Raw genomic sequence first — 11,313 nt, forward strand, 5'->3', positions numbered from 1 at the left:
TATTTTTTTCACAGTAGTATAGTCAGCTTCGTGGCTCCCGACCCGGTGCACTTCTCACCTCCAGCTTCTCCACTTTGAGTGGCACCAGGGCTTGCTTTCACCCCAGCCCTCCTGAAATGGCTCATCTCCCAAGCTCTCCTCTTGCCCTGAGGACAGAAACAGATTCAAGTTAGGAGGTTATTACTCACTCATTTGCTTTCAGCTTATTTTTCTTTTTTTTTTTTCTCCTCCTTGTAGGTGTTTTATATGCTGTCTTGCAAACTCATCAATAAATTTTAAAATGTGCTTCTTATAATGTATCCAGAGGATATTATAATAGAAAGGCATTTACAAATATCAAGCCTCTGTGCTGCTTAAAAGCTGAAGTCCATTTAATTAAAGACCAATTTAAACTAAATAAAAATTAGAAAAGAAAAAATGATTCCATACAGTGGTGCTGTTTAAAGGAACTACAGTGTGAGTTATACATGTAGCTTGAAATTTTCTGATTACCACACTAAAGAGAAGAAAAAGAAATATATGAAATTAATTGTAATAATAAATATATATTTTAACATGTAAGTACATCATCTTTCCTTTAATTTACAAAATATATTTCTATGGTTCTTTAAAAGATATATGTCATTTAATCCAATATATCCAAAATATTACCGTTTCAGCGTAATATAATTGTTAATAAAATATTTTACATTGTTTTGCACTACATCTTTAGAATCTAATGTGTATTTTTATACTTGTTGTCCAGCTCAGATTGGACAACATTGTTTTAAGTGTTCAGTGTCACATGAGGTTAGTGCTACTGTACTACTTAGTACAGTTCATAGCATCTTTACCAAGTTTTTCTTACATTTATCTAGCTATTCTGTGTCTCTTAATCTCTCAGGTCTTTTCCTGATATCATCATTTTCTTTTGCTTTTAGAAAATGATTCTTATTTTCTCTATATGTAAAGAGAGGAAAACAGTTCAGGAGCTTCTCTGGCATAACAATTTTAATTCATATCACACCTTGATATTGTAAAAATATTTCTAATTGTTCCAACAACTCTGCCTTCTTAAAGTCTACTTCAAACAAGAAATGAGAGAGAAGCTCAACACTTTGAAAGTTTAAAAGCTTGGATTTGAAAATAATTCACCATTTTATGTGCTCAGAATTTGTATTCATTTTGTTAAGGTGTCCAAAATAGTTCAGAATATTTGTAAGTGTTGTGTTTTAGGAGATGAAAGATAATTCAGTTTTTCCATGCTAATGGAGATAAAACTTTGAAATATTTTGATGTCATAGTCATAGAAAGATCCATCAAGGAAGATGTATTCTCCCTATATGGTTCCAGATGGAAAACAGACATAAAATAAAGAGGACTAATACATTCAATATATGTATAAATATATTGACTAATATATGTAGTAATATATTGACTAATAGATGTGTTAGTATATTGACTAATATATGTAGTAATACACGTAGTAATATTTTTAATGTAAAAATTATAAATTTATGACAAAAATTTATAAAAAGATAACTTTACAGTTGTGATCATACCAAGTATATCTAATCATTTATTTCACTACATGTTTAAAAAGTAAATGACCTATCACATATAATACTTACTATGGTGCTAGGCTCTGTTTAGGCACAGGGGATAGAAGTAGGAATGATTCATTCCTGTCATTGTGGAACATCTAGAGGTAGTTTCCTATAGATATAGACATGCATTTCAGTTTTGCAATAAGTATAATTAATGCTATCTATATATCTTTCTGTGTATTTATCTATGGATACTCCCAGGTGGAATATAAACCCAAAATAGGTCAGGCACAATTTTCCCCCTGTAGATTAGGAATTTGGAAAATTTTTATAGACAGGCTGTATTTAATCCAGGTATTGAATAACGTTCAGTCATGAAACACACACTTTTTGTCAATGACTCCAGAATAAGTTTAACCTATGGAGGCTGAGAAGCATTCCTAAGTGTAACCATTTAATTAACAGCTAAATTTTGAAAATATTCACCTATTTGCTTCAGTTTCTTTTTTAGGTATAGCCATGATCATCCAGAAAATGAAGTAAAACATTTCAAAATAATTAAAGATTTTACGTTTCTTGATAAAAAATTGATAGTTTTTTTTAAAAAAGCATTTTTTCTAAGTAGGGAAGATATTCATTTTAATAATGTATTGACTAAAAAGAAGTGATTCAAGGTTTATGGAATAACAATGTGAAATGTTTTTCCTGGTGTACAAGGGCTGTTTCCTAGAATGTTTTTGCTTCTTAGTTCTTATACTTCCTTTCTCAATATTTACAGACAGTCCTTTCTTTTCTCCCTCCCTCCCTTTCTTCCTTCCCAATGAGAAACCAAATTAAGTCCTTTAGTATGAAGATTGCAGATCCTTGAGTGAATCGGGTGTGTCTCAATAATAGTTCCCTTGCCTTCTTATTAATCTTGAGTAAAAGCAAGTCATAAACATTTTTACCAGAATGGAAAATGCATGAGAATAGAGTAAGTTGATTGTCTTTGACTTTCAGTAATTTTTAACAGCCAAGGAAAGTGGCTTGTATTCCGATTAACACCCTTCAGAAACTGCCACCAATGAATGAAAATGCCCGGGATACACTATGCAAAATAATATTTTTGTCAGAGGAAATTGAAAGCTACCAGAAAACACAGAGCAGAGAGAACAGCCGGGAGACTATGACATCAAGATATTTCAAATGTGGAATTCATGACTGGAGAGTCGTTTCAAAGGCATCTCAACCCTTTGATCTTAACTGTGGCAGGATCAAAGTCCCATTCGGCCAGTGAGTAAGAGCACTGACACGGGTCTGTTGATGCGGTTCTTTGGAGCAGGAAGAAGAGCACCGAAAAATATTTCTTCTGTGTCCACTGTGCTCAGAAAGAAAGATTGTGTATCATTTCAACTAAAATCACAGAAATTTACTAGTGGTTTGCTACTGGATTTTAAATGCCCTTTCATATACATATTTACAATAGAAACTATAACAATATGCAATCATTTAGCACCCAATATTCCTAAAAGTGGCCACTTGAAGGAATAATTGCATAGCCATGACAAAATTCTACTAAAGCCAAAATACATAATTATCCCTTGATCCCCTTCCCGAAAGATGTTATGTGCCTCATAGACTGAACTGAGAAAAAGCATTGTGCCCAGTGCGAACTCAGGCAGCCTTGCCTGGAAGGTGCTGCTCTCTCTCCCCAGCGCAGAGCAGGAAATGAGAAGGAACTCAGCTGGACAAGATAAAAATGCTAGGCAGCTTTCCAGCTCCTTCAGAGCAAGTCTTGACAGTGGACTTCATTAGTTTTATTAGAGCATCATCAGTTCCCTAAATGTCACATGGAGCTCTATTCAAATACCAGCAAAGAAATATAATCCAAAGACAAACATACCTTGTTTGGTGATTATTCAGTGTTTATAAATATTCACATCCTGGCTCTTCTCCAGGGAAAATATGAAAAGCGTGGAGAGCTGATGATTCTTGATCCTGATCAGTCATATTGGGAACTCGATTTCCTTATGTTAGAAAGAAGGGAGATGTTAAATTTAGGATTAAAGTAGCCCCTTCTAACAAAGTTCCAGCAGGTTAAGTTCTGAGACTCTAAGAAGTCGGTACCTCAGGGATCAAAGTGATTCACCAAACCAAGCCTGGGACCATTGTGGCCTTTCTTGCCATTCCTATAACCGAACTTCGTTTGGTTTGTCTTTTCCATGCCCTTACCACTGCTAATCTCTTACTACTGTTAATCTCCTTATAGAACTCATATAATATTCTTCTAAGTGATCTCATTGACTTCACTGAAACTCCCCAATTTATCCTATACACCTGCATTTTCCAAGGTGTCTACTTGGAACCTTAATCCCATGAGATATTTGGTGAGAGAAAAATCCAAAGATTTCTTCATGAAATGGGCTTGGGAAAAGTTGCATATTCTTTTTCTTGGAGAAACAAAACAAAGATAGGGAAGTTAAAGATTTTTGACAAGTCTTAAAAATTGTTAAGTATGCTTAACCTATCATTTCCAAAGTTTATTTGACCAGAAATAATTTTAAGTCATGACTTTTAATATACAAAGTTCCCTAGAAATTTTCTTTGCAAAACATTGCTATATGTTTATGTTAAAGTGATCATTCTAAGATGCAAATTGAATATGTCCCAGTTGTGCTTAAATATTGCATTGACCATCGATTCCCCATAAGATCAAGTTCAAAACTACCCAGCAGGGATACAAGGCCCTTCATGCTTTTGTCCCCAGTTACATGTCAAGCTAACTTCCAAACTTTTCCTGACACATACTTCACCTGTTTTCAAAGCATACTGTGCTCTCCAAGACCTCCTATGTGATACTCTTTGTCTGTATTCCCCTTCCTACCTTATCCAGACAGAAAATCCCTACTCAGCCTTTAGATACAGCTCAAGCATTAGCTCCTCTTGGAAGATTTCCCTGGCAAGCATAACTAGCCAACCCACAATCAGCAAGATTTCTGTGCTTTCCTCCAGGCTTGTGGAACACCCTGTGTCTAAGTGTCTACTTGTACAGGCTGTTTGTACTGCAGTTTTTGTGCATGTCCTCTCCACTGTGCTTCAAGCTTCTTGATAGTCGGGCTGTAGTATATTTGTATTAGTATCTTTTTTAAGTGGGTTAAAGGAAGACTGTAAGTAAAATGTGTTAAAGGAACAAATAAGTACATGAGGAAAATTGTCTAACAGAAGTATAATAGTAAATGGAGAGAGTTAGGTTGAATTATCTTGAATTCAATTAAAAGAGATTAGATTGACCTAATATAAAAAAGATAGATTGAATTCTTTTAAGTTCTCTTTGAAAGGGCAGAAGAAATATGTAGAAACTACTTTAGACTATTGGATTTATTTCCTGCTTTTAGGGCTCTAATTCATTTTCTTGTGAGCTGATTCTACCCAGGCAAGTTTATGAAAATTCTATGTGAGTTGAAGGAAACCTCACACATATTACAGTCCACTTATTCAAACATATAAACAATTACAGCACACTTTGAGGAGGGCTATGATTGGCTGTCTGCTGTGAAGTGTGATCAGCATGGTGATCAAGAAAAGCATCCAATAAGCAGTGATGTTTATGCATAACCACAAGGTGGATTTAATTCTCCATGCCTAGAGACAAATACAAAAGCTGAAGAGGCATTTGCATCTTAGGAGAATGCTGGAAAGCAATGTTGGAAATAAGATCAATGTTTCTATTAGCACAGAATCCTCAAGTAAAGTCAAAGCCAAAGCTAAAATGTAGCTCTGCTACAGCATAATGGAGTGTCTTTGCTCAATACCCTTGTTTATCTTCCTGCACTAAAGTGATAAATGAATTTGTAACTGCCTTTGAGATTTCATAACTCTCAGAAGCAATGCTTTTCTTTTTAAAAATGATTTCAAAGGAGAAATAAAATATTCCAAAAACCATGTAGGCAATATTTAGAATGCTTGGGCAAACAAATGCGTCTCTTCATGGTTAATTATAAAAGAAAAAAGAAAGCTTGCCTTCTATCTGTTTTCCCTCCAATATTGTTTTTTTTTTTCTTCAGCAAACTGGATATAGTTCAATAAAGACATGACCTTAAAAAAATTTATCGGTGATGACGGTGTTTGGTAGGATGTGATTTAAGCACTCCTCATTGGTGATGTGTGTTATTTTAGACTTAAAGATGATATTACTGAGCCACCATTAGTCAGTCAAGCACTTTAAATCATTTCCTGCATGGAAAAGGGTTATAGCAAACCATCTGCTCAGTCATTTTCGTGAAAAGTTAGACACTTATTTTTCTCTTTAACAAGAATGTTTTGAGCTCTGCTACATGGTAGGTATTGCATCAGAGATACACTGATGAATGAAGATAGTTCTTGATATTTACTGGAGAAAGAAAACAAATAAGTAGGGTTTTGCAATACAATTGTATAATTTTATTCTAGGAGTGAAAATAGAGGATGCTATGTGAGTATGTAGGAGTGCATCTAATCCAGATTTGAGAAACACTGGGATGGGAAACATTTATCAAGGCAGCACACACCAGTAGACTAACTGACCAGCTGAGTTAGATGTCTGGTTTGTGGCTGGGTCACATTAGTCTCTCTTTATGGATTTGTTCAGATCCTTGGTCTTGTCAGAATAATGCTAACTTTGCCTCTTATTCCAATGGCAATGTGCAATTATAGTTACATCTATTAATGAAGCTAGAAAGCTTTTCTTATTTCATGTCTATGAAAATCTACATTTTAACACCTTTTGTGAGAAACTCTAGTTTACACATATTTGAAAGTCTTTTCATTTGAATAAGACACTCAACAAAAATGTAAATGAAAGACCAGCACATTTTCACTGTGATGACAGCAATGCAAATTGATGGAAGAAATGATATCTACCACGTTCTTGTTCTCTCTCTCTCTCTCTTTCTCTTTCTTTTCTTCTGGCTTTCTTTCTCTTTTGTTGAGGACACTGAGGCATACAGGAAGGCAGTTATGTGTTCTGTTTTATACCTTTAGATAATAAGACCATTACAGATGAGCTTTGTTAGTCCTACTGAATAACAGTAATAAAATTTACCATTATAATCACTATTATAGTATCACTAGTTATAAATATATTAGGTTTAAACATGACATTGCCAATTGGTATGTAAAAAATGTTGAACACTGGAAATTTTAAATGATTCATATTGATATTAGTAATTATATGTTTAAAAACCATAAATGTATCATAATTCATAAATAATAAACAGTATATGATTTATTACTGAAAATAGATTTGTGGAAGTACTGTACCTCAGAAGCAGGTAATAAGGGGGTATGTTTCCTGTAGAAAATTTTAAAACAAGAAAAAACAAACTGACTAAAAATCAGCTTCCTTTTAATTATCATCATGGGTTGGCAATTCTAAATAATGTCAGATATAAGATACTCCCCCTCCAAATAGCTTTTGTTGGTTTAAGTTCCAGACAATTGCTATAGTTACTTGTGGATACATACATGCATGTACACACACACACACAGTTCAAATTAGCCCATTTTATTTTTTAGCCTTAAATAAACCTTGTGTTCTATGTGGAAGTTAATTGGGAGAACTCCTGTTTTACAGAGAGTCTTTACCTTGCAGCCTCAGTGACTCATGTTAACCTACAATGGCTCTGAATCTTTTACGCTTGCTTTGGTACAACCCCTGTATTTATTAGTGTCCCTGCATTTAAACCATGTTTTCTACATAAACAATAGTAGGATGGGGATTATGAAGATGCAAATAAATAAACAGAACTTGAATTACTTCAATTCTGGCCCTTTTTCTAAAGCAATGAATCAAACAATACCATAGAAACAGAATAGAAACAAATTGTGATACATCTGTATACTGGGATACTGTTGGAATGATACACAAAACAACCTGGGTTAATTTCCAAATAATTATGCTAAAAGAAGCCATCAGAAAAGAGCAGATGCTGCATATATTCTACGTAAATGAAATTCTAGAGAATGTAAATTAAACTATAGTTATAGAACACAGGTCAGTGGTTGCCTGGGATTAGAAGTGGGCAGAAAGTGGTGGGAGGCGGGGATTATAAAGAGGAATAAGGGAACTTTGGAGGTGATGGATTAAGGGTGTGTGTATATACATATCAAACTTATCAAATTGTATATTTTAAATGTGTGCAGTCTACTCTATGTTGATTGTACCTCAAGAAATCTGTACAAATGCTAAGTATGCCACTGTTAAACAAATATAATAAAGCACTGATATATTTATAAATAATTTTCCACCAATCAGGAATTTTAACTTACTGTTTCTCAATCTTGTCTTCTCTATCCAAATGAATCAACGGCTACACTAGATTGGATTTCAGAATTCATCTGGTCCAAGAGAACGACATTGTCCACTGGAGTGGCTGTGGGGCAGGAGGAATTGTTTTGAGTGGGGATGGCAATTGATAGATGGTAAACTGCAACTAATTACTTGAAATATTTTTTCAAACCAGTACAAAATGATTTGAAGCCTCAGGCCAATTTTCAGTAAATTATCAAAGGAAAAGGCCAGTGATGAATAGATACATAATTTATAATAATCTAGCTGGACACTTACAGAAAATTCTAGGTCAATAGGGGCTTTTTTTGCTTTCTTGATCATTTATAGCCATCATTGCAGCACTTGAGATATTGATGAAGGATATAAATTAATGTGGGATGAAAGAATGCATACAGGTACAAGTTAAGACCCCCCCAGGCCCTTTTATATTTCTTTCTTTTTGCGGGGGGCGGGGGTGCAGGGGCTCACTCCTGTTGCCTAGGCTGGAGTGCAGTGGTGCAATCACGGCTCACTGCAGCCTTGATTTCCCAGGCTCAGGTGATTCTCCCACCTTAGCCTCCCAAGTAGCTGGGATTACAGGTGTGCCCTATCATACCCAGCTGATTCTTTGTATTTTTAGTAGAGATGGGGTTTCACCATGTTGCCCAGGCTGGTCTCCAAGTCCTAGGCTCAAGGCATCCACCCAGCTTGGCTTTCCAAAGTGTTGGGATTATAAGCGTGAGCCACCATGCCCAGCCCCCATGTCCTTTCTAATCCTCAGAGATCAGATGACTCAGAGATATACAAAGGAGAACAAAAGCAAATAAATCACCAGGCTATAGAAGCAGAAATTCCTGTGGCCTTCCATTTTTGTCTCAAGAATTGTTCTTTATTGCCCCAAATGCTCCAGCCAAAGGAAACAGGAAGTTCTGATACTATTAGGGGACCTCCTTATATACAAACCAGCAGTGCACAAACCAACAGAACATTTCTCATCTATGGGGCAGCAGGAGAGGAAGGACTTCTGTGACACTTGGTACAAGTGTTTCTGCTTCCCCACACTGCCCCTACCCAGGTCTAGAAAGGATCCATACACCTTGCGGCCAGCATTTCACTCTCCTGTTAGGTGATGGCTCACCTGACCTGTCTCAAACCAGGCTGGGGTTAACTAAACTCACACCTCTCACAGTTCTCATCACTAGGGATATAATTGCCTACTCTCATTGCATCAATTGGCATTCCATAACAATCAAAAACAATGAACAGAATTAAACTCAGTTGGTTAAAATGTTGTCTATATCCCATTGAGATTTATAAATGATCTCTACTTATTGGGCCCAAGTCTTAGTGTATTAAGGTGACTGAGTGACAGCATGGTGAGCCTAATTCCATTGAAAGAAGGTTTTTAATGCAGTTCCCCACTAAACAAGAGGCACAGCATGCACCAGACACAGCCACATGGGAAAAACACCATGGTGCTCAGGATGCAGAAAATAGGAGCAAGGGGAAGGTATAGGCCACAGTTTTCAGTTTCTGAGAGAAATGCAAGTTGTGGCAGGGCAAACAGTCTAGGATTGGCTCATTTGAATAATTCTGGTGGTTCTGGTGGGCTTGGAGCTATAGCAGTGGTCTGTGGTTGCCTGGCACCTGGCTCTGGGATGATCAAGTCAGAGGAATATTGCCTCCTGGGGTGGATAAACCAGATAGAGGAGGTATGGCTCTAGATTGATTAGTTTGTATATCAAAGACATACTCCTGGCTAGGTTATTTGTTGTCTTTAAAGATTGGCTAGTCCCAAGAAGGGCAGTCTCTCCTCAGCCAGAAAGGGTTTTCAGGATGTCACAATATGACATTATACAAAAAAATTAAAATATATACTTACAATACACTTCAGACCACATTTCAGTAGCTCCAGGGACCACAAACCAGCAAAATTTATACTCACTCCACACATTCAAAAATGCCATTCGAGAAAATATATCACTTCACTCTCTCGGCAATGGAAAGTTTCCTAAATAGCCCCTCAGTAATGTCGTTCAAAAAATTAAATACCATCTGAACACAATAAGGATTTAAATTATGAGCTAGTTTTAAATTATGAACAAACACTTCAAAATATAAGAGTAACTGGAATTCTTTTAGACACATGTCTGTCTTTAAAGATGAGATTCAAGTATATTGGTTTAATTCAAAATTTAAAAAGACTAAAATATCAATTTTAAAGTTGTGTAACAAACAGAGAAAATATGTCTTCAGAAATCAGTGCAGCTTGGTGGAGGACATTGCTGTGTCAGAGGTATTCTGCACTCACTTTTATATGCTTCCTGGGTGAAGTTGTCTTGCCTATCTCTGGGCTTCTGTACTGTCCTCCATGCTCTTCCATCTCCCTTCATCCAATCAAGCTCCTCCTCATGAGGTAAACACTCATCTCTCATGAATCAGCCCAAGCATCACCTTCTTTAAGAAGCCTCTCCTGATACTGACCCTACTTGTACCCAATTGTCTCCATACAATTAAACTCTCTGCCTCTGCCTTTTCTTGCCCAGTTGCCCATCATAGCAGCTTTAGCATATAGTGTCCTTCTTTCTACCTGACCATAACTCAGGCCCTTAATTTTATTTGATATTCCATCACTAGCATTTTCAACAATGCTCAGTGCATTGTGATGTTTAATAAAGGCATTTGGAATGGTTCTGTGGAGTTGAAATACCCCTACCAGTTCCTAATGTAACTCCTTTCTCTCTCATTCAAATATTTTTAATTAAAAAATCTTTCATTTTGAAATAATTTTAGATTTATAGAATATTGCAAAATTAGTACAGTTTCTATATACCATTCTTTCAGCTTTTCCTGACATTCATATCTTACATAACCATGATGCAGTGATCAACAGTAAGAAATTAACACTAATACAATATATTATTAACCAACGATATATTATTAACCAATATTATATAGATTTTGTTTGGACTTCATCAGTGTTCCATGGAAAAACTGTGTCATTTTTCTTTTACAAAATCTAACCCAGGACACCACATTGCATTTAACTGTCTTCTCCAATCTGTGATACTTTCTCTCTCTTTCCTTGTCTTCCATGACTTTGACACTTCTGAAGAGTACTGGATGGACTGGCTAGGTATTTTGCAGAAAGTGCCACAATTTGTATTTGTTTAATGTTTTTCTTTTCTTTTCTTTTCTTTTCTTTTCTTTTCTTTTCTTTTCTTTTCTTTTCTTTTCTTTTCTTTTGAGATGGAGTCTTGCTCTGTTGCCCAGGCTAGAGTGCAGTGGCGTGATCTCAGCTTACTGCAAGCTCCGCCCCCTGGGTTCATGCCATTCTCCTGCCTCAGCCTCCCAAGTAGCTGGGACTGCAGGCACCCGCCACCACACCCGGCTAATTTTTTGTATTTTTTTTTAGTAGAGACGGGGTTTCACTGTGTTAGCCAGGATGGTCTTGATCTCCTGACCTCGTGATCCACCCACCTTAGCCTCCCAAAGAATGTT

The 11,313-nt window shown here is 36.1% G+C and overlaps 1 long non-coding RNA gene across 1 annotated transcript; it reads right to left on the minus strand.

Moving 5' to 3' along the window:
* Positions 1–3,415: 3,415 nt before the first annotated feature.
* On the minus strand, positions 3,416–10,425 carry LOC129526508 (uncharacterized). Its single transcript, XR_008671169.2, has 4 exons — positions 10,124–10,425; positions 7,812–7,915; positions 6,405–6,518; positions 3,416–3,532 (listed from the first exon to the last, which is right to left on the minus strand). It is a non-coding gene; the product is annotated as an uncharacterized lncRNA (long non-coding RNA).
* Positions 10,426–11,313: the final 888 nt, after the last annotated feature.

The sequence above is a fragment of the Gorilla gorilla genome, chromosome 14, assembly GCF_029281585.2.
Source record: "Gorilla gorilla gorilla isolate KB3781 chromosome 14, NHGRI_mGorGor1-v2.1_pri, whole genome shotgun sequence".
NCBI lineage: Eukaryota > Metazoa > Chordata > Mammalia > Primates > Hominidae > Gorilla > Gorilla gorilla.